This window comes from Rhodnius prolixus, unplaced genomic scaffold (genome assembly GCF_049639745.1).
Source record: "Rhodnius prolixus isolate KJV_2025 unplaced genomic scaffold, Rpr scaffold_1, whole genome shotgun sequence".
Taxonomy (NCBI): domain Eukaryota; kingdom Metazoa; phylum Arthropoda; class Insecta; order Hemiptera; family Reduviidae; genus Rhodnius; species Rhodnius prolixus.
The window spans coordinates 26,241,816-26,262,626 of NW_027411581.1; the positions used below are offsets into that span (position 1 = coordinate 26,241,816).

Here is a 20,811-nt window from a genome sequence, read left to right on the forward strand (position 1 = left end):
TTTCCTTCCACTTTAGTTTACCACGCTTTCATTCTCTAGAGTTAGTGATCTCTACTTCTGTCGAACCTTCTCATATCTATCTCACCTTGGAAAATTTTTAAGAAATGATCTAGATTTTTTTTTTTTTCATTTCAGGACGTCTCTTCTTTCTTGGAATTGGAAGCAACTTTACTTTTGGCCGAATTAAGGTATGGTCATCACATGCTCTTTTTAATGCATTGCCGATATCGGAGCATTGTTCTCATGATAATAAAAATGTTTAAAACCTGACCTATTAAGGCGCGTCAACATATGAGGATCCCGAACATATGAGCTTCAGAAGCTTTTTCCAGTGACTGCCAGTGTTATCTCGTTACAGGCAGCATTGTCTAAAGGCCAGCATCTGGATTCAAACCCAGGGTCTCTGTCAGGGCATCCTGTAGGCTAGCCACAGAACTAATTAATACCCTTGTGATGAGTCTAAAGGCCAGCATCTGGATTCAAACCCAGGGTCTCTGTCAGGGCATCCTGTAGGCTAGCCACAGAACTAATTAATACCCTTGTTTTAATAGCATTCCTTCTTCTCAAGAGTTCCTTCTTCCTTTTTTTTTTTTGTTGAGGAGGAGGTAAGAGTCGGATTGACTCCTTATTGAAAAGTAGTGTGAAGCAGTGGTGTTTCTGTACAAGTATCTCGCCAGTAACTCATTAATCTTGCGACTGAATGCGGCTGAAGGTAATGGGATGTCTTGTTATTAAGTTCGGCTATATTGATCGCTATTCCTTTAAATAGCCGGCCGCTTTTAATTAACAGCCAGTACTTATATGTTACATGTGTGTAGTCGACACATTATTGAATATAAATTACAAACTTTCATCCTTTAGCTTATTCAGTATATAAATTTAATCATAATGTTGTACAAAAGGAGTCCATTTTAACGTAAAATTCAGTTAAAAAATGTATACATATAGTGTGGCTGTAAAGTAACTGTTTATTGTAACTTTGCAAATAGTTTTTTTGGTAAATAGTTCGTACTAAGAGTTACAGGTCTTCAGTGTGCGTCGTTTTCTAAATAGAATATTCCCAAAATCTGATCCAGTAAAGTGGCACTTCAAATTGGTGGATTTAGTCCAAACGCACATCCATTTCACCAAACCTCATTACAGTGAACGTTATTCCTAAATTTGCATATTTCAAAGAACTTCTCATTGGCGATTTCAATGCAATATTTAACAAAATCTATGTTTTTAGCGATAGTGCTATCGTTCGGTAGTTTCTCTCCTCCAGCTCTAATTTATCTCGTCCACCTTCTATTTACTTATTATATATGTATATAAAGATTGTAAATAACTCAATAAATTACAAAAAAAAGGTTTTAGAGAGGGTGAATAGGTTTTGTTTACCAACTTAAAGAATTTATCCTACATTTTACAGTTGAACGACACCAGCGAGTTTATTGAAGCGCGTGAACAAGAACATAACCGAAGTCGAAATCTCTACCTCGAATTCGTTAACCTACCTCTGATAAATGATAATGGATGGAAGTCGAACAGATATACATTAAACATGCGTGCTACGACGAATAAAACAAACGAAATTTAATATAAATAGGTATATCGTAGATGTTCAGATTTTTAAGAAAATTTGAGCGTTTCAAAACCTTGAAAAAAGTAGCAAAAGAAAGTGCTATGAATCTCCAGATTTTTTAATTATAAGTGACTGACTGTAAATTCTGTAGAACGCTCTGAGAAAATTTGGGTCTTCTTCGTTCTCGTTCGTTGTTTCCTGAATTGGTGTTGTTGTCCACCTTCTGCTAGAAATATAGTTGGAAGTTTCTCACGAATGTCTTGAACGTGAAGTCTTTTATTTGGAGTAATTCCAGTTCCACGAGGATTTGTTCATCCTGCATGAACCACGGTTTTGGCAAGAAAATTTTTATTACTTTATTTTGAAAAACCTTATACTTTGCAGCATTAGTAGCCTCCATCCGCTCAAGCATAGGTCAGTAAGGGTCTGAGTTCAGATGTGTTTACTAGATAGCAGAACTGCGGTTTCAGAGCTGTACGTTGGTGTTGATTAGAGGTTAGAGCTGTCTGAGAATTTGGAAGGCCTATCTCAACCTCAGTTTGATGAGTGGAGTTCAATAATCGAGTTGAAAGGCTATATGTCGTAAGGCTTCCTTAGGTCTTTTCCATTGCAAGGTTACTGTTGTTAAATTTTAATTGATGATGGTGAGTAGGTTCCAGTCTGATTTTAGCTTCTGTATTTCACTTCCGTCTGTTATTTTGTCCAATGACGTCATAAAATATAAATTCGAAAGTTGAATATTTCATGGGAGAAAGAGGATATCGACTGCGTAATTTACAAGAACCTTAGTGTTGAATGCGGCATCATTGTGTGAATATGAAGGGACCAGGAACTGATCCCTCAAGAACCCTAGCTTTGACAACTCATCCGAGTACTGTTCATCGATTTTATTTTTACCTCAAATTTTATGGCCTATAGAAACGAAGCAATGAAGAAATATCGCTTGTAAAGTGGTAGTGGTGGCTTGTATAGAGGGCAGTTCTTAGGGAAGTCCGCCGTACCGCAATGCGAAAACTAAGTCTACTGATACAACTGTCGAGAATTGTTTCTGAATGAATCGGCTCTCGATTTTCTTGAGTTATGGTAAATAATTTTCCAAGTCCAAACTGATAGAAAATATAATGGATATATATTTTTAATTTAAGCGCGACAACATCTGCGTTTTTTCTGTTCGCTGCAGGCTAATTTTATACGCACATTATATACCTATAATTGGAATTTTATCATATTGAAATTAGTAGATGTGGAACAAACTTTTTGTTAAAATAAATATATGTAGAAATATTGAATATTTTGAAACTTCGATGAATGAAGCTGAAATGAAGGCAGTATCACTGATGTAATTGATATACAATGGTGTACATATGTATCACTGTATTGATATGATATACTTGCTGAACGCCCTAAGTTGGTAGAGTGGATGCAGTAGATAATTCTACAACAATTGGTGTACTCTCGTTCCATTAATATGCAGCTTACATCACATCAAATTGTAACCGGTACCTGTAATTATATGCCAATATTGGATGTTATTGTTTATTGCAAAACGTATATTATTAAATAAGATATACATACATTGCTGTAAATTGATTAGAGAATGATATTAACAATTTTTAATTAAATAAATGAACTTTAATCAGGTGAAAAAGAGTAAAAAGAATTTAATTAATGCATATAAGTTGCACTTGATTAGTATTGACATTAATAAAATCTATAATTGTAGATATAACAGCTACATCAGATTTATCAGTAGTTTTCAAGATGATGAATCGTATTTAAGGTTAAATGCAGAGTTTGGATTTGCTAAAATTCTTTCACAAATTAGAGTAGCCAATGAAAAATTTCCACGGATTATTTTAAAAAATAAAATTTACAAATTCAATCCTGAAATTAACTGCAAGCTTTGCTCAGAAAATTTGCGAGACACAGACGCCCACTTTCTGATTGAATGTAAATTCTTCAGTAGTTTCAGAACAAAGTACATTGGCCAGTATATTTTGCCTTATAATTGTCTTTTAGACCAGTTAGATCGCTTCTTAAATTGTGTAACTGGAAAACAATTAAAATCTGTTGCTGTGTTCATAAAAAAATGAATAATAATAAAAGAACTCCAACGTTGGCTATAATTTTGTTCGACATTACTGTAAATAGTGTAATATATAGATAATTAATAATTAATTAAAAGAATACTTTTTTGTTTTGTATATTAGAATTAATTTGTTTATTTGTGGCTTCTTTGTATCTTGTATGATTATTGACTATTAAACCTAGGCTAGACTCCAGCTTTTATAAAAATTGTATTTTTAAAAAAAACAAATAAATTTATATTATATTAATTAAATAAATGAAATTCAGAGAGATAATAAAAAATTGATAGACAATAAATTCCGATTGGGCAGATGGTACGATTGGTAGATGGGACTTTTGTTAAAAGAGGAAATTGTATGCTACTTACTTAATGGCCAATCAAACGGACTAGTTCCAGCAGCCCTTTGATGTGTCACAGCTGTGGCCATTCAGTGCACAATTGTAGCTCTTCCTAAATTCTATCATAGCCTTGTCCGAGAAGTTTAAAGTGTGAATTAATGTGTGTTTGAGTACATTTTGAACAGCACGAAATACTGGTTTCACTTACCCCAGCTGTCCAGCCTCTTGAACAATTTTACTAAAACTTTGTTAATGTAGTTTGCAGGAAAAATGAATAAATAGTTCCTTCAGGAATAAAAATTTATATCTCATTAAATCTGGTGTGAATCCTCACACGACTTTTCCATTTTAGTGGGATCCAAAACTATCCATAATATAGTTTTTCTTGGAAAATGTTACAAATTTATATACCTTCATATGGATCAAGTTGGTGCACCAAGGTTAACGAAAATCTTGGAAGCCGTATCAAATCTCATTAATTATACCTCACTAAATAGACCTTCGGTAGACCGATTTTGACCAAAAATTTATTGTGGCAACACTGGTGATACTTAGCGAAATAATAAATTTCAAATTTATAGATCTACAGATAAACAATTTATAAAACTATAGAGAAAAAGAAAAGGAGCGTTTTTGAAAAAGTTAAAAAAAAAGAAGTGATTTAGTAAAATGGTGCTTCTAGATGATTTTGATAATGTTGACATCAAAGCGGTAAATGAAAGTGAAATTTGTGACATGTTTCGAGTTATTGTGGATTCGGACCAAAAAAAGAACACCTTAACCACAAACCCCTTACTACACTTGTTCTTCAATAGAAGTACTCAAAACGGAAAATACCGACGAAAATCTCCAAATAGAAAATTTAAACGAATATAATAGTTTTTATATTTATCACTAGCAGTTAGTGAAAATAAATAAAGGTAAATCTCAGCAGCGGTTAAACAAAGTAAACTCGGAATTTAATACATACCTAAATTGCAAACATCTATACGAATAGTGGTATTAGGCAGTTAACCTAAGGTCGCAGATCACCCGGAACCTATTATTTATGTGTCGATAAACTATGATAAATGTTAGAAATGTCTTTTTAGATCAGTAATCTCCTTAAAACTGATGGAAGAGGGATCCCATTTTTCTCGTTGCCAATTCTTTAAACATAACGAATATGATTAACTAGAATAAAATTGTCATTTTGTTTTTTCTTTCATTTATTTATTTGAACAGTTCATGTAATACGACTTATGCACTTTGGTGGCTTTCAATGCTTTGTTAATTCTTGAATAGTGTTCAAAAATTTCAAAGAAGGAGATATGAAACTTGAAAATAAGATTAGTAGGGGGCGTCGGCGGTCCATTGAATCGCCTGTTTTAAGAGAAAATAAACTAGTTTGATACTCAAATAAGCACTAGAAAACTTGTAAGCAGTTTCGAAATGCCTCACTCTTCGATAGATTGGTAATTGCGTGACTTGATATGGTGCCTAAAAACTGTAGGTCGTCCACTATTAATGGAAAATTAATAAAAGGATCATAGGGTTGAATTGTGTCAAATCCTTAAAAACGCAAGTAATTTTCTATTAATTAAAGATATTTGTCACTTATTAGACCACCAAAAGTAACATCCACTGACGGTGTCTGCCATTCCAGATAGAGCAAGATTATAACCAGTCGCTTTAGAGTTCTACATGCTGCAGTTTAAACATCTCTCTGAACTGATTCACTTTTCATTTCTTGTCTGCTTTTATTAGAGATTATTGAGAGACTGCAGCATTTTGAAATTCTTTATTGATGTCATATTCCATTATTGATTACATTATTGATGTTAAGAAGTGCCTGTAATTCAGGTAAAATTGTAAATCCTTAACTAAAAGAAAGTGATTAAAAGCACCTCTAAATGAGATTAAAGTTACAAAAACTAAACAGTCAATAAAGAAGAACCAAAGCTATTCCTCTAAAGCTAAAGAACGTTTGCCATTTATGGTTACAAAAAATACCAATACAATCAACCACATTAACTTTAAATATTATGAAAACTATACTTAAACAACAACACAGTCTCGTTTTAGCAGTACATGCGGACTACAGCCACAAATCGAGTGACATCATATCACAGAAAATAAAGCGTCGCAGCCACGAAAGAACTGTAACACCACCCACTATTGATTATTGAAATTATTATGGAGAGCCACCACCAAGCAGAACTGATGAAGTGAGGTTTGTCTTGTTTAGAAACTAACGGTATTTCCGCATCATTATAATAACTTATAATTAATTTTAATGCAACGACTTTATAATTTTTTTTAATTTTTTGCCACGGCACACTTCTACCGTAGCCATCGCACAGTTGTGTGCATAGGTTGGGAAGCACTGCATTAGAGGGTACTTAGAAGAGACGGCCAGAGAAAGTCATATAGATTTTTCACCAGATTCTTGTTGTTTTTTCTCCTTACATTCTTAAAAACTAAAATTATTTGCTTTCAATACTTTTCAGAAGAGTTAATCAGCCAGGGAAGCAAACTAAAAGGTGGAATAGATTTATTATAAATTAGGTAATAAATTAATGCAATAAGAATGAATCATAAAACATTCATTTAGCTTCCAAATTGACGTTTAATTAAGAAAATAAATTGGAATTGCAGATGTACTGAAAGGAAAGCGTTTTAATCTACCCTTCTTCAGTCTCCAGTTTATCAGACTCTATCAGGAAACGTCAACAACTTTCTGAGTCTGTCCAAGTTTTAAATAAAACCCCACTTTAACCTTCTCCTTGTCTACTAAAGCAACTAGGGCCCCTCTTTTAAAAGGATGATTTTTTTTTTGTTTTATTATAAAAAGTAGTTTATTTTCTAACTTTGTTTTTGAGGGCTAATTGCTGTCTGAAGCTGATCAATCGATTTTACAAAACTTGTCATTAAGTATGTTTTAGCGTAATTAGTAATTCTGTTCATTAATTTTGTAATTATTACACAGAAAATTTATTGTCCTTTTTATATCCTTTTGTTTTTTCTTCTTTCTAATTTAAAAATGAATTTGAAAGTTTCATTTTGTTTATTCACTACTCAAATTAATGTTGTTAAAACCTGCGCAGTATTTGTAGAAGCACATACTAAAGTAGACTGTCCCTGTAGCTTGCCTATGCTTTGTAAGTATTAGCTTCTGGAGCTTGTTGCCTAACTTACATATAACCGTTTTTGTGAAAGTTAAATAAAAACCGTGTTATGAGAATTTTTAAAATTTTGACATATTGATTTCCACCTTCCTGTAATTCTAATAACTTTGAGCGAAATAAGTAGTGGAAAGCAGATGTTTATAACTTTCTGTGGCTGATGCTATTAGACAATGGGAGACCACGTCCGTCAAGTTGGTATGGCCACCACCGAGTTTTTTAACCAAATTTTGCACATCGTTTATGCCGCGTTTGTGCCGGCGATTTACCAAGTTTCATCGTATGTGCCGCTAAATTACGGAAGTTATTAGCAAAACAAAGTGGCCATACCAACTTGACGTCAAGTTTGTATGGCCACCAATTTATTTTCAACTTTTTAACATTTTCTTTTTACCAATCGTTTGTGCTGGCGATTCACCGAATTTTATCGTTTGTGCCGCTAAATTACGGAAGTTATTAGCAAAACAAAGTGGCCATACCAGGGAGACCGAACTTGATGCTAGCGTCAGCTGAAACGATCCTGACAGGACAAACAGGGAAATACACACTCACAGTGACACTTTTCCCGTAATATGTTTCTATTGAGGTGTTTTCCTCTCAGGGACAGTCTCGTGTTATGATTGGCTTCAAATGACTACGACTACAGTTGGTAATTTTAGGAAAGTAGAAAAGAGAGTATAAATGAGCGAACAGATAAGAGATGTTTGGATTTTCAAAATTTACTATACTTTTTTCTTACAAATCTAAGATGGCTTGTTGTTAGAAACAATATTCCATATTGACAGCATAAACGATGGCGAAATTGGAAAGCTGGAAATGGGATCACTTTAGAATTTAATTTAAGTAAGTGATGTAACTTTTTTTTGTGAACTTCTGAAATTTTTAATGAAACTGCATTATAAAAAAATAAAATACCAAGACTAAACTATTAATCCTTTAAAGTAAAATTAAAAGTAAAAAGCGAGTACTTAAACATAAAGGGATATCAAATCGTGTGGGAAAGCTCATCACGGGAACACCGGATGAGGTACAAAAGTGCGCGACACCTCTTCCGGACTAGTAAGAACTTTATTGCAGAGGAATATTTAGGTTTTCAGTCATTCTAGAGCAACAGGCTGTAAGATTTTCTTAATTTTTCATATCACGTGTCAGTGGTCAGCACAAAGGGTAACTCCCTTAGTACTGAAGCTGAACCCATGGGACATTCTTTTATGATACTCCATCTCCATACCTTTGCATGTTTAGCACTTTAATTGATATTAATTTTAATATAATGTAATGTTATATTTCATAACATCTAATATTCTTGTTTGTCACTTACATATACTTCGTTTTCTGCGTAGTCTTGTTTCTAAAGTTATGTAAAAGCTATTATAATGCTTGCTTCTAAATTATTTTTTTCCAGGGGGAAACATTTTTTTAAGATCTATCGGATGGTAGCAAATTTGTCTCCGGGTGGATGGAGCTCATATCTGCTAAAAAGTCCAAGTTTCTGCACTATAGGTAAAGCACCTATAATAACTTATTACCTTATATCAGGATGGCAGCTCATAATTCACCTACCTTTCTCATAGTAGGCTCATTCCAGGTTTACAACTAACTCCTACACCTACATCTCCTGTTATAGCTGCGCTTTGATGAAAGTTGCTATTCCTTCATAGCGATCTTTTTTAGGAAGCAAAACGCTGATTTTGTTTTAAAACGTCACCCACAAAATCTCTTGCCATCTAGCTAAATTAAATGTAAAAAATGAATAAAGCCATCATCGACGTATCAAAAAACGTATGAGAAGTCCTTGTTTCTACCTTTGCCATACAATACACCGCCTTCTGCAAGATACTTGGTGAAGGTAAAGCCTAATTAACTTGCTTGCCCTTTTATTACGGCTTTATTCTTGAAGATCACTCTTGCTCGGCTTCCAAAACATCAGCTGCGCCAGGTACGCCTAGTATATTTCTTTACGGTCACCTTTGCTGCTCTGCCACTCCCTCAGAAATTAGTTAAAGCAGATGATCCTCAAAGTAGATCTTCTCAGGAGCGCCTCTTTTCGGTACTTATCCTTCTTGAATAGAACTGAGCATCAAAAGAATAAGAATTAATGCGTATTTAACTCATAAAAAATAGTAATCATATATTTTTATTTGAAATATTTGTTAAACTTAGCTAATTTTGGTGCTAAATTTAAAAACTACCTACAGGATTTGGCCCATAGCGCGCCTGTTTATTGAGCTATCCCTTACCCCGGTTTCGGTACTTCCATCAGAGCTGGATTAATCAGTTTAGCGATTTTGACTTCACTTAGGTTTCCGTCTCGAATTCCACTCGCTCTTTCTTTCTCAAACCTAATGTAACTTTTAGTCAACAGGTGTAGTGCGTGACAGAAACATGAGGGAAGTCGAAATCTCTGCACCGAAATTATTCTACCTCTAATGATGGACGAAAGTCTAAAACCGGTCAAGGATACAATGAACATGCGAGCTATGACGAATAGATCCTTTACTAGCTTCTTTTTTTTTTAAAGTACACGTCTGAGTTTATTGTATTTTGATAGATTTCAGGGAAGGAAGTAGTGCAAGAGAGAGTAATAAATGATACAGAAGAGAAAAAGAGAAACAAAAAATAATTTAAGAATTTTTCTTTAATAATCTCTTTTTAACGAGAATCAAATGGCGACCTCCTTTAGAAATACTAACCTAGAAATTTGGCCAGTTTGCCAAGAGGTAAACAAACTAGGATAGATATTACGTGGAGCTTTCAGTGGCGATGAAATATTATTTTCCCAGCTACCGTCCATCAATAGCCCTTTGGTGTTTTTCATATTCCTTAAAACCTGTTATTTACCTTCTTTCCTTTATCATTTCCCTTAGTAAAACGGAGAAAATTGGAGAAAAGTTTTTAAAATCCCGGACTATGGAAGGTCTCAACGGTGGTAAGGGTGCGATATAATTCTGGATATCTACCTAAAATAGAACCAAAATAACAATACAAAGTAATAATAAAATACAAAGATAGCAGCACAAAGAGGACTTATTGTACCACTAGAAAGTGTGTAAATGATAGAAATTAGCGGACAGCAGTACAACCAAACGTTTTGCAAACCCTGGATACAAATACCATTTCTCAAACACCATTTCAAATATTTTATTGGCAAGAATCTAAAAGATAAAGAATAGAAGATTAGTAGAAAACACTAAACTGTAAAATCACACTCAAATCGCTTAAGCCTAATTGTTAGTTAATAATCTTTATATAATTTTCATTGATTTAGCAAGTGTTTGATGGAAAAGAAGATAAAATTCATTTATAATTAAGGCGCTTATTAGCTAAAATACTTTAATGATTCAAAATGAATTAAAAAAACCATTAAGACTGAGATAAACCAATTACATTTATTTTACATTTCAAAGTGTAAATTGAATCCAGAGTTCCGTTTCAGGATATTAATAATTCCCGAGGTCAATTATGATTTCAATCCAGAAATGAACAAAAACAGACCTAAGTTTTACCAAATGAATATTGTATTATCATGATTGCCCGCCACTAGCACCGTTAATTGGATATTTAAATGTAATAATATTTAGTACGTGTACGTTGCAAAATTGAATAAATAAAATAGTTAATATCTCTAGTTTTATTACCTTAATTTCTTTTATAAACTTTCTACTTATTTTTTATTTCTTAGTATCTATTTTATTCTAAACCATCAGATTAGGATTGTAATAGTGCCCAATTTTTTGATACTGAATTCTCGTGTGTTATTGAATGCTACCAACTTCTTCTTGAAAGAATTCTGGACAATATCATGATAACTAGCATTATAGATACAAAGAAAGAGTAAAATAACTAAAGCTGAAGCTTTCCTATCTGTAGAATACCGTATTATCTGGGTAAATATTAGCAACTCCTTGGCGAATGAAGCACTCGACGCTAGTTGAAGAATGAACCAAGCAAGACGAGCGGTTTATAAATCTTCAGAAATCAGTCTAACAACTGGCTACATTGTTGACAAAGCATCCTAATCTCCAATTAAAATATAAGGTCACTGACGAGGCTTAGTGATATACAATAAACCAAACTGGACTGGCTCTTCTCAAAAAGACTAACATTTGTTAAATGGGCAACTAAATCGGATGAAGAACAGCTTATATTAATAATAACAACGTTGCTTTATTAAGTATTATTGATACAAAATTATTGTCCATGAACTGAAGACAGGTCATGGACCAGGCTGTCTGTCGAGTTCTCTCAAATGTTTTCCAAGAATAAAAGATTAAAAAATAAATAAATAATAAATGACGCAATAAATGCTTCAAATTGTATAAACTTTCTAAAGAACGAAATAGAAACGATATATTTCTCAGCAAATGATGTGAAGTTAAGAGGTAAGTTTAATCAAATAGTTGCATAAAAGAACTTTTTTGGTTTAAGAAGAAATGCATTAAAAATTAAACTTATTTACAAGTAGCGATCTTTATGCCAGACCTGTGGTACGAAATCGTAAAAACATTATTCCAGCCGTAAAAAATATTTAATAATTTCTCATTTTCATCTCCTTAACAAAAACTTACAGTTTAAAATGTTAAGTATAAGGGTTGATTAAACGCCAAAAGGTACACAAATCAGCAAGTACCCAACATTTCATTAATACTTCATTGATATTTAAGTAATTTTTCTGCATTAATATTCATTAATATTTTTTAGAATTTATTAGATGTCACAGACCTTTATGCTGGCCATTTTCGTCTACAAAATATATTTTCAAGTAGCACTGTAGATTGACTGTCATATCTAGTTATTTATAATAATCAAACTATTAATTACAAGTTAAAAAGAAAAACGTTATAAAAAATATAAAAAAATTATGAGGCTAAAAAATTCAAAACCTTTTTTAAAAAATGCTTACACCAACATATTGATACCGTAACTACCACTGGAGAGATCTTTTTAAAGAATGATTATAGTTGCGGTCCCCCCAACCATCCTCAATAACAATTTTTTTTTAAAAAAGCGTTTTGAATAACATAGGAAGGTATTTGTACGTAAATAGCAAAATTAAACTGCGATTTCAGTACTTCCTTTTAAGAGGAGTAAGAAAAATAAACTACGATTGCAGTACTTCTAGGCAAAGAGGCAAAGATTTTTTAATCGAACGACAATTCATTGATTTAAATCGGTTCACTCATTGATAATTTTAACGATTGCAGTACTTCCTCTTAGTAGGTGTAAGAGCATGATAGCACTTCACAGCCACGTAGAGGAGCTTTAACCACTTATTCGAGCTGAATTTTATCAAAATCGGACTAAGCGTTATAGAAATATTGGTAATAGTTTTAGAAATGGCCTTATTTGGGTGGGGCAAACTCCCCTCCTTATGAGGCACGGCGTCGAGACTTTTAAAGTGCAAATCTGTACAAAATTTCGATTCGAATGACACTTCATTCATGAAAATCGGTTCACGTGTCGATAATTTGAAACGATCGCTATACTTTCCCTTAACAAGTGTAAGAGCTGATCGCCGCTTTAATGTTACGTACCGGCGCCCTAACTCTATCATCCTACCAAATTTTATCAAAATCAGGCCAAGATTTACAGAGTAATTAGTAATAATAATTTTTAAGGGGGTCTTACATAAAGGGGGCTAACTCCTCTCCCTTTCGATGAACAGCGTGGAGACCCCCAAAAAGCACATCTACATAAAATTCCGAATTGAATGACATCTCCCTCATTCATGAAAATCGGTTCACGCGTTTAGGCGCTACGCTGTTTACAAAAAAGGTAACAACAAGAAGAAGAAGAAAAGGAACAAGAACAAGAACAATTTTTGAAAATGCCGTTTTTGCTCATTTTCGGCCTCTTTTTTCTCAAAATCTATCAAATCTAGGTTGTTGCAAAAAAATTACAGTCATAAAGGAGGATTTGCCCTATATTATAAAGAAAATTTGGGAATTTTATCTTTTATAGAAAAAGGGAAAAAAATTGTCAAAGTTGGGTGTTTTTCAACGTTACGCTTTTTCGTGCAGTTTTTAATGATCAACCCTTATACAACTGTCCTACCGGACAGTTTTAATTTAAATAGTGACAGCCTTACCTGCTAATTTGGAGCTCTCAGAGTAACGGGAAAACTTCCAATGAATTGAAGTGTATTTAATATCACTCCTGCAATGAACAGCGAATATATATGAGCATCCTTGGACCAACTTGAATTGTAATTATGACTGAATAGCTCGCCTCACATTTTCATTATAGTGCTAATTAATTAGATGGGCTTCGTCATAACAATAACAAACCACAAATAATTTCGAAGTAGAATCTAAAAAAGAAACCTTGGTATAATTTACAACTAGGCTAATGATTTCCGTTTTTGTGCAGTGGGAAAATTATAGATTACTGAAATTGTTTGGTAGGCTATTCTTGTTAAAAATCAAATTAAGAAAAAATGTAATAGGGATTAAAAAAAAAAAAAAATTAATAATTTGCGACATGTTTATAGAACTCAATGAAGACGCCGACAAAGTCAGTTACCCTTCCTTAGCTTAGTTAGATTTATTAAGCACAGATTAAATTGTATTTGAGACAAATGGTATATCTAGAAGTATAACCACATGAAACGGAAGGCCATATGAAATACGCTTATCGAACCAAGGAGGGTTAAGTAATTTATTAAAATGTTCAACCCATTCCTCACTATTTATCACGCCGCCAGTGACAAAATCTCGTTTTCTGAAACGCCTAACGCCTAGTAGAACTTACTATCTTTTATTATAGTGCAAAACGTTTCCAATAAATCAGAATAATGGTTTCGTTCCTTTAATTTAAACTATTTGATTAACATTGCTTCTTAAAGTATAGTTCTTTAAGCAACTATATAAGTTTTATTACCTATCTCTGACGTCGCTCAAGTAACGTTTAAAAAGCGAACAGCACCCTGGGAACTCATTAATTGTAGCCAATTTTTCCCTAAAGTACCGCTGATCATTTTCTGTCCATATTGCAATGACAGTGGCTACTCTCTGCAAAAAAAGAAGCAATGCCATTTCTATCGGCACTTGGTCTGAACTTATTTACACCAGAACTTTAAAATCTACAACATACTAGTTTCTGTAGTCCAGTAGGAACTGTCATAATTGATTGACGAAGAACGTGACTTTGCTAAAAACGCATCCTGCCCCCAAATTGAAATTCACTTCCCTAGTTCTACCAAATTTCGAAATTCTCGCTGCACTAATTAATCTTCTCCTCTTGTACCCTTCTTGACGGTCCGCTATCAATCCATTAAAGCATCTTACATCCATTAAAACTTACTGTTGTCATACAATAAAATGTCTGTCTTTAACTACAGTAGCTTTTGGTTGTTATCTTGTAACGAATCCCTAAGAGCTTACCCCAGTAGCTTTCAGTTTGCAGGCTGTTCACAGCGTCTTAATAATGTCTAAGGCCATGATAAACTCAGTAAGATTGGCCGATTTACGTTATCATTCCTGTCTATTTTATGAACTCTGTCAATTAGGGCGGAATTGCCCAAATGAAATTAAATAGCTCTTTGATTACACCATAATCTTGTCCTCCTTCCCCTCTGAAACACATCCAAATATAAGTTATTGGGAAAGTAATGTTAAATTATTCTCTTCACTTCACTGACAATCCAATTTCCTTCGCTTTTCTTAAAATACGGTTCTTAAAGATAGAAAGAGAGAATTGTTAATCTCTTCAATACAAATTAAGAAAGGGGGCGTGTCTAGTAGATCTCCCATCTCTTGTTTTAAAGCATGATGGCGCATCTACTTGCATCCTACTGTACCTTGTTATCTTATAAATCTGATTATTAGATTATTAAGTTTTACTTATTTGATTAGCTGTAAGTAATTAGTTCTTTAATCCAACGTGAATAGATGTATGACTTCCAACATAATTACATAGCCAACTAAAAGAGAAATCAAAGAAAGATTTGCAAACCAATATTATTGTCAGAACTATATATATTGACTCAACAAATATTTAACTTGAAAAGTCAAACACAATAGGAAAGACAGCGTTTTGTACCAATTGTAGATTTTGATGAGAATAAGGGATGAAATCTTTTTGCATTGTTTACAGTCTGTCTGGACTTGATCGTACTGTGGGGAAGAGTTGCGTAGTTTGGCTTCTTCGACGGAAAAAAACTAAATTTTATTTGACTTGGCCGGCTTATCTTGATAGTAAAAAAACCACCAGCGATTTTATTTAATCTAGTAAAGTTTCTTCTTGAGTCAAATTTGAGATTCTGATGTTGAAGAGAAGAGAATTTATTTTAAAATTCTGAATAATAATATTTTCAATTCTGAGTAGGTTTTGTTATTTTTTAATGTTTTTTGGAAAGCTCTATTTATTTTTATCATGGAATGTTAACTGCACAAAATTTAACCAAATACTTTTACGAGTATATATTACCTACTATAGAAATTTATTTTAGAAGTGTTTGGGATCATCAGATGATAATTGCCAGCTGACACTATAGCCAATTACAACTTCATGATATTTGTAATCTATTGTATTAATTAAGACCAATTACTTGCCAATCATGCATCTAGAAATGTAAGTTTTTCGTATGAGTTTATTTGAGCCTCATATTATTGTGCTGTGGGATTTTACTTTACGGTCTCGGCCTTGGATTTTATTTAATATTTTATGTGAAATTTAGAGCAAACTATGTTCACTTCGATCGCTCGCAAGTTAAAAGTACTCAAAAGAATACAAAAAGCTGAAGTAACACGATGAAAAGGAATCATAAATTAAATATTAGGTAACCGCTGATTTTTTGAACCTTTTTAAGCTTAAAATGGGACACCAGGTCTGCTCTCTTCATAGAATCTTGCTGGAGAGCTTATTACACTTTTAGTACACTTTTTGATTTATGGGAACCAATCTTAGAGAATTTGGGGAATATTGTGGGCTCGGTATAAGTAAAAAAAAACCTACACAACCCGGAGATTATGGAAATATTCTAGTGTCAGAATAGAATATAACCTATACCTGTTGAGGGATTGTAGTTATTACTTTCTGCCGACTCCTATTAGAGTAGAAAGTGGGTAAGGATTGAGTTTACAGTAAACTTCCCAAATATGGAACCTGGATGATAAGTCTTGTCCCTTGGGCGTGAGGATGTTGGCCTCTCCTGGCACTAGTGGGGAGAGACCCAATAAGAGTTCGCAGCCCTAAATTATCCATAAAAAAAAGTTTTCCATTAAAGTTTTTAAATAAAAATACCGGTAAAAGAATCAATCATTCCAATTAGAGAATCACAGAGGAGAATCCAAGCACGATACGTCAATAACAAGCAATTTAAACAATTTATGTATTCAAACCACACAATCAAAATGAAAATATTTTACAATATTCCTACTACATACCAGTGGGAAAAACACTAAATATTTGAGTTCAGTAAATGGCTGATTTATGATAAATTCGTTGATTTCAGTACGTTATCATTAAGATCGATTGTCATATTTTAGCAGGAATACTTGTTTCATCAGATGGTAGGATTGGTTTAGTTGTTGTTATAAGTTCGGACTTGTAAGTGGGAGATACCCAGTTCGAATCCAGTGTGTAACTACTTTTTATTTAATTGGTTAAATTGTAAATAGTAAAGTATGAACTTTTGCAATCCCGTACAAAACACCAATTTGGTAGTTGCCTGCAAAATAGGCGAGCAACTTTTCTTACATTTTTTATATGATTCATCAAAATATGACTTAAATTTTGAACTACCAAGTAAAACTTTCGCTTCTCTCAGAATTTAGTATCTAATTTTCCATTTAAATAATTAAGCAACAATAATGATGGCTTTTGGGAAAGTGGTGATAGGTACTTCTTCGAGAGCTCGGCGACAATTGCGAACACCTAGCCAAACATCAGAAACATCTAGGGAAGGGATTGCTCAGTGGTTAGTGTATACTGGATTCCAACAAAGAGTGTCCACGTTCGATTCCAGCTGCTGGCCATTAGAATTTATCTTCCTTGAAGCTTTTAACAGGTCACTGTTTGATCTGCAGTGCGCTGGAATAAGCTCCAGCCGTCATTGACTTCAGATGTTGACAGGCATTGAGTAATAATAAAAGAGGACACAAGGAGGGAAATTATCCATATAAGTAGTAGGGAAATGGGGGTTCTGGCGCACCTAAAATGTGCCAAATCCAAACACCACCAAATCTGACCGAGTAATCATCGAGTTCAACGAAGCTGTAAGCCATACCCATCAGCACCATTCTACCCCCACCTATCATCGAATTTGACGAGGCTGAAATCCGCACCATCACAAAAAAAAAAATGGTTTCCTGTGAAATTGGGCCCTTCTAATTCCCACAGTTAACAAAAGATTATTTGTATGAAATTTTGTGCACATACACACTCTGTTTTACTGAGTAGTATGCTACAGTTCTCTTGAGTACAGATCCATAAGTTGAGAAGATATTGAGAGTTGACAATTTTTTGGGTCATGGTTTTGCTATGAAATTGGGCCCTTGTAATTCCCACAGTAAACAACAAATTATTCGTATGAAATTTTGTGCTCTTACACACTCTGTTTTACTGAGTACTATGCCATAGTTTTCTTGAGTACAGATCCATTAGTAAAGAAGATATTGAGAGTTGAAATTTTTTTGGGTCATAGTTTTCCTGTGAAATTGGGCTCCTATAATTCCCACAGTAAACAACAGATTATTCGTATGGAATTTTGTGCTCTTACAAACTCTGTTTTACTGAGTAGTATGCTATAGTTTTCTTGAGTACAGATCCATTAGTAAAGAAGATACTGAGAGTTGAAATTTTTTTGGGTCATGGTTTTCCTGTGAAATTGGGCCCTAATAATTCCCACAGTAAACAAGAGATTATTCCTGTCAAATATTGTGCTCTTACACACTCTGTCTTACTGAGTAGTATGCTATAGTTCTCTTGAGTACAGATCAATTAGTTCAGAAGTTATTGAAAGTTGAAATTTTTTTGGGTCATGGTTTCGCTATGAAATTGGCCCTTATAGGTCCCACAGTAAACAACAGATTATTCGTATGATATTATGTCCTCTTACACACTCTAATTTACTGAGTAGTAAGCTATGGTTTTCTTGAGTACAGATCCATTAGTAAAGAAGAAATTGAGAGTTGAAATTTTTTTGGGTCATGGTTTTCCTGTGAAATTGGGCCCTAATAATTCCCACAGTAAACAAGAGATTATTCCTGTCAAATATTGTGCTCAAGAAAACTATAGCATACTACTTAGTAAAATAGAGTGTGTATGTGCACAAAATTTCATACGAATAATCTGTTGTTTACTGTGGGAATTATAAGGGCCCAATTTCACAGCAAAACCATGACCCAAAAAATTGTCAACTCTCAATATCTTCTCAACTAAGGGATCTGTACTCAAGAGAACTATAGCATAGTACTCAGTAAAACAGAGTGTGTAAGAGCACAAAATTTCATATGAATAATTTGTTGTTTACCGTGGGAATTATAAGGGCCCAATTTCACAGCAAAACCATGACCCAAAAAATTGTCAACTCTCAATATCTTCTCAAGTAAGGGATCTGTACTCAAGAAAACTGTAGCATACTACTCAGTAAAGTAGAGTGTGTAAGAGCACAAAATTCCATACGAATAATCTGTTGTTTACTGTGTGAGTTATAAGGGCCCCATTTCACAGCAAAACCATGACCCAAAAAAATTTCAACTCTCAATATCTTCTCAATTTATGGATCTGTACCCAAGGTAACTGCAACCTATAACTTATAACTCTGTAAGGGGTAGTATATAAGTGAACAATATTTCATGCCAATAATGTGTTGTTAACTGCGGGAGGTAGTTGTAGGTCAAGGAACATCAATTAGTAAAGCTGCTAAAAATGCACACAGTCCCTCGAGTTATCCTACTGTACAAAGTGAAAGGTAAATCTACAGTCAGCAGACGAATGGAGCCATGTACAGTACTCTCCTCTGCGAAAGTGTTTTTTTTTTAGTTTTGTGGATCACGTCCTTTGCTAGAGCTGGGTTTCCCATCACTAAAAGCTTTCTACTGATGAGTGTGTGGCAACTTATTAAAAAACTAGATATACCGAACCCTTTCAATAATAACCTACCTGGTAAATCTTTGTAGAATGCACTCCGGAACCGTCATCTTATCATTGCAAGAAGCATAAGCGAACTGTTTGAACGTTTTGTATAATGATGTTTCTCGATAATTGAATGACGCAGATGCCCTAGAAGGTTTGAATGAAATTAAAACTCTCCGGTAGGATAGTTGTATAAGGGTTGATCGTCAATAACTGCATGAAAAAGTGTAAAGTTGAAAAATATTACATTATTTATGTAGGCCAATTTAAAATCCGATTGTTATTAATTATGAATAAGACTGATTTTTTTTGTTAAAAATCTAAGTGGAACAGTGATTTCGGTATTTTGAATTTTTTAGGTCGTTTCAGGAATATACTTGTTGACAATCACTGGTCCCACCCCATGTCAAACACTGGTACCAGTGAAAATTCGGTATGTCAATCACCGGGTCATTGAAATACTTTAAAAAAAAGTAATAATTTTTGGTTGACATAAAAATAGAATTTACTGAATACATAATACAATCTAATGGAGCGGCACAATTGTACCAACCAACACCTGGAGCCAAAATAACGGAAGATATTCTAAACGAAACTCGAATTTTTTCTTAAGCTCTAAATTATCGGTCCCTTCACCCTATTTGTTTTCTGTGAGTGCTTTTTTAAACTCATTTTTCGAAAAAAATAATCATACGCTTAAAAAAACCCTTTAGTCTGTTGTTTATTTTAAACTTCTCTGTCATAAACCTATTTATTTCAAACATTATTCTGAACAAAATTATTATTTAACAGTTCTGAGTTCTGAGTATATCTATACGATTTAAATCTAGATCTTTTAAAACGATTCCTCTTTTTTTGTGAGGGTGCGGATTTCAGCCTCGTTAAATTAGATGATAGGTGGGGGTAGAATGGTGCTGATGGGTATGGCTTACAGCTTCGTTGAACTCGATGATTACCCGGTCAGATTTGGAGGTGTTTGGATCTGGCACATTTTAGGTGCGCCAGAACCCCCATTTCCCTACTACTTATATATTATATTATAATATAATTATACATTATATATTACATTATTATATACTCTCTTCCTGGAACTTCTCTTGAATCTTCATGAATGGAGAGCTGGAAGAATTTTGGAGAGCCATCCTTAGAAAATGTCAAGTTTCCTCACAAGGCATTGACGTTTCAGAGAGCTCCTGAAGAAGCTAGTTCCATGTACGTGATGGCACGTTCAGATTTTGCGGGAAGATAGAGAAATTTATTCCCAAAAAAAACTTCCAAACAACATTTAGACACCTGGGTAATCGCCACGTGATGGAGAAGGTTTACCCTCCCTGGAACCCTCTCAGATCCTAAGATTTACCCTACACTGTGGGACTGAAGAAGGGCTCTAGGGATGATTCTCCTGGCCCCAGTAAGGAGTACACAATCCTAAAAGTTGCAGAATATTGTTAAACCCCTCGATTTAAAATTCTTTTCAGTCAAAACTCCTCCGACAGATAGCTGACGCACCTTTCTACGTGACTAACCTCACTCTTTACAACGACCTCTACATCCCATTCGTACACCAACTTGCCAAGA

At 33.9% G+C, this 20,811-nt stretch overlaps 1 long non-coding RNA gene across 2 annotated transcripts; it reads right to left on the minus strand.

Annotated features, from left to right (window-relative positions):
• Positions 1–3,905: 3,905 nt before the first annotated feature.
• Positions 3,906–16,770, minus strand: LOC141451407 (uncharacterized). 2 transcript variants are annotated; one of them, XR_012456749.1, is made up of 6 exons: positions 16,542–16,770; positions 13,244–14,728; positions 8,961–9,228; positions 8,719–8,886; positions 8,477–8,630; positions 3,906–5,822 (listed from the first exon to the last, which is right to left on the minus strand). It is a non-coding gene; the product is annotated as an uncharacterized lncRNA (long non-coding RNA). The 2 variants fall into 2 exon arrangements; XR_012456754.1 differs by lacking the exon at positions 8,477–8,630.
• Between the last annotated feature and the right edge of the window lie 4,041 nt (positions 16,771–20,811).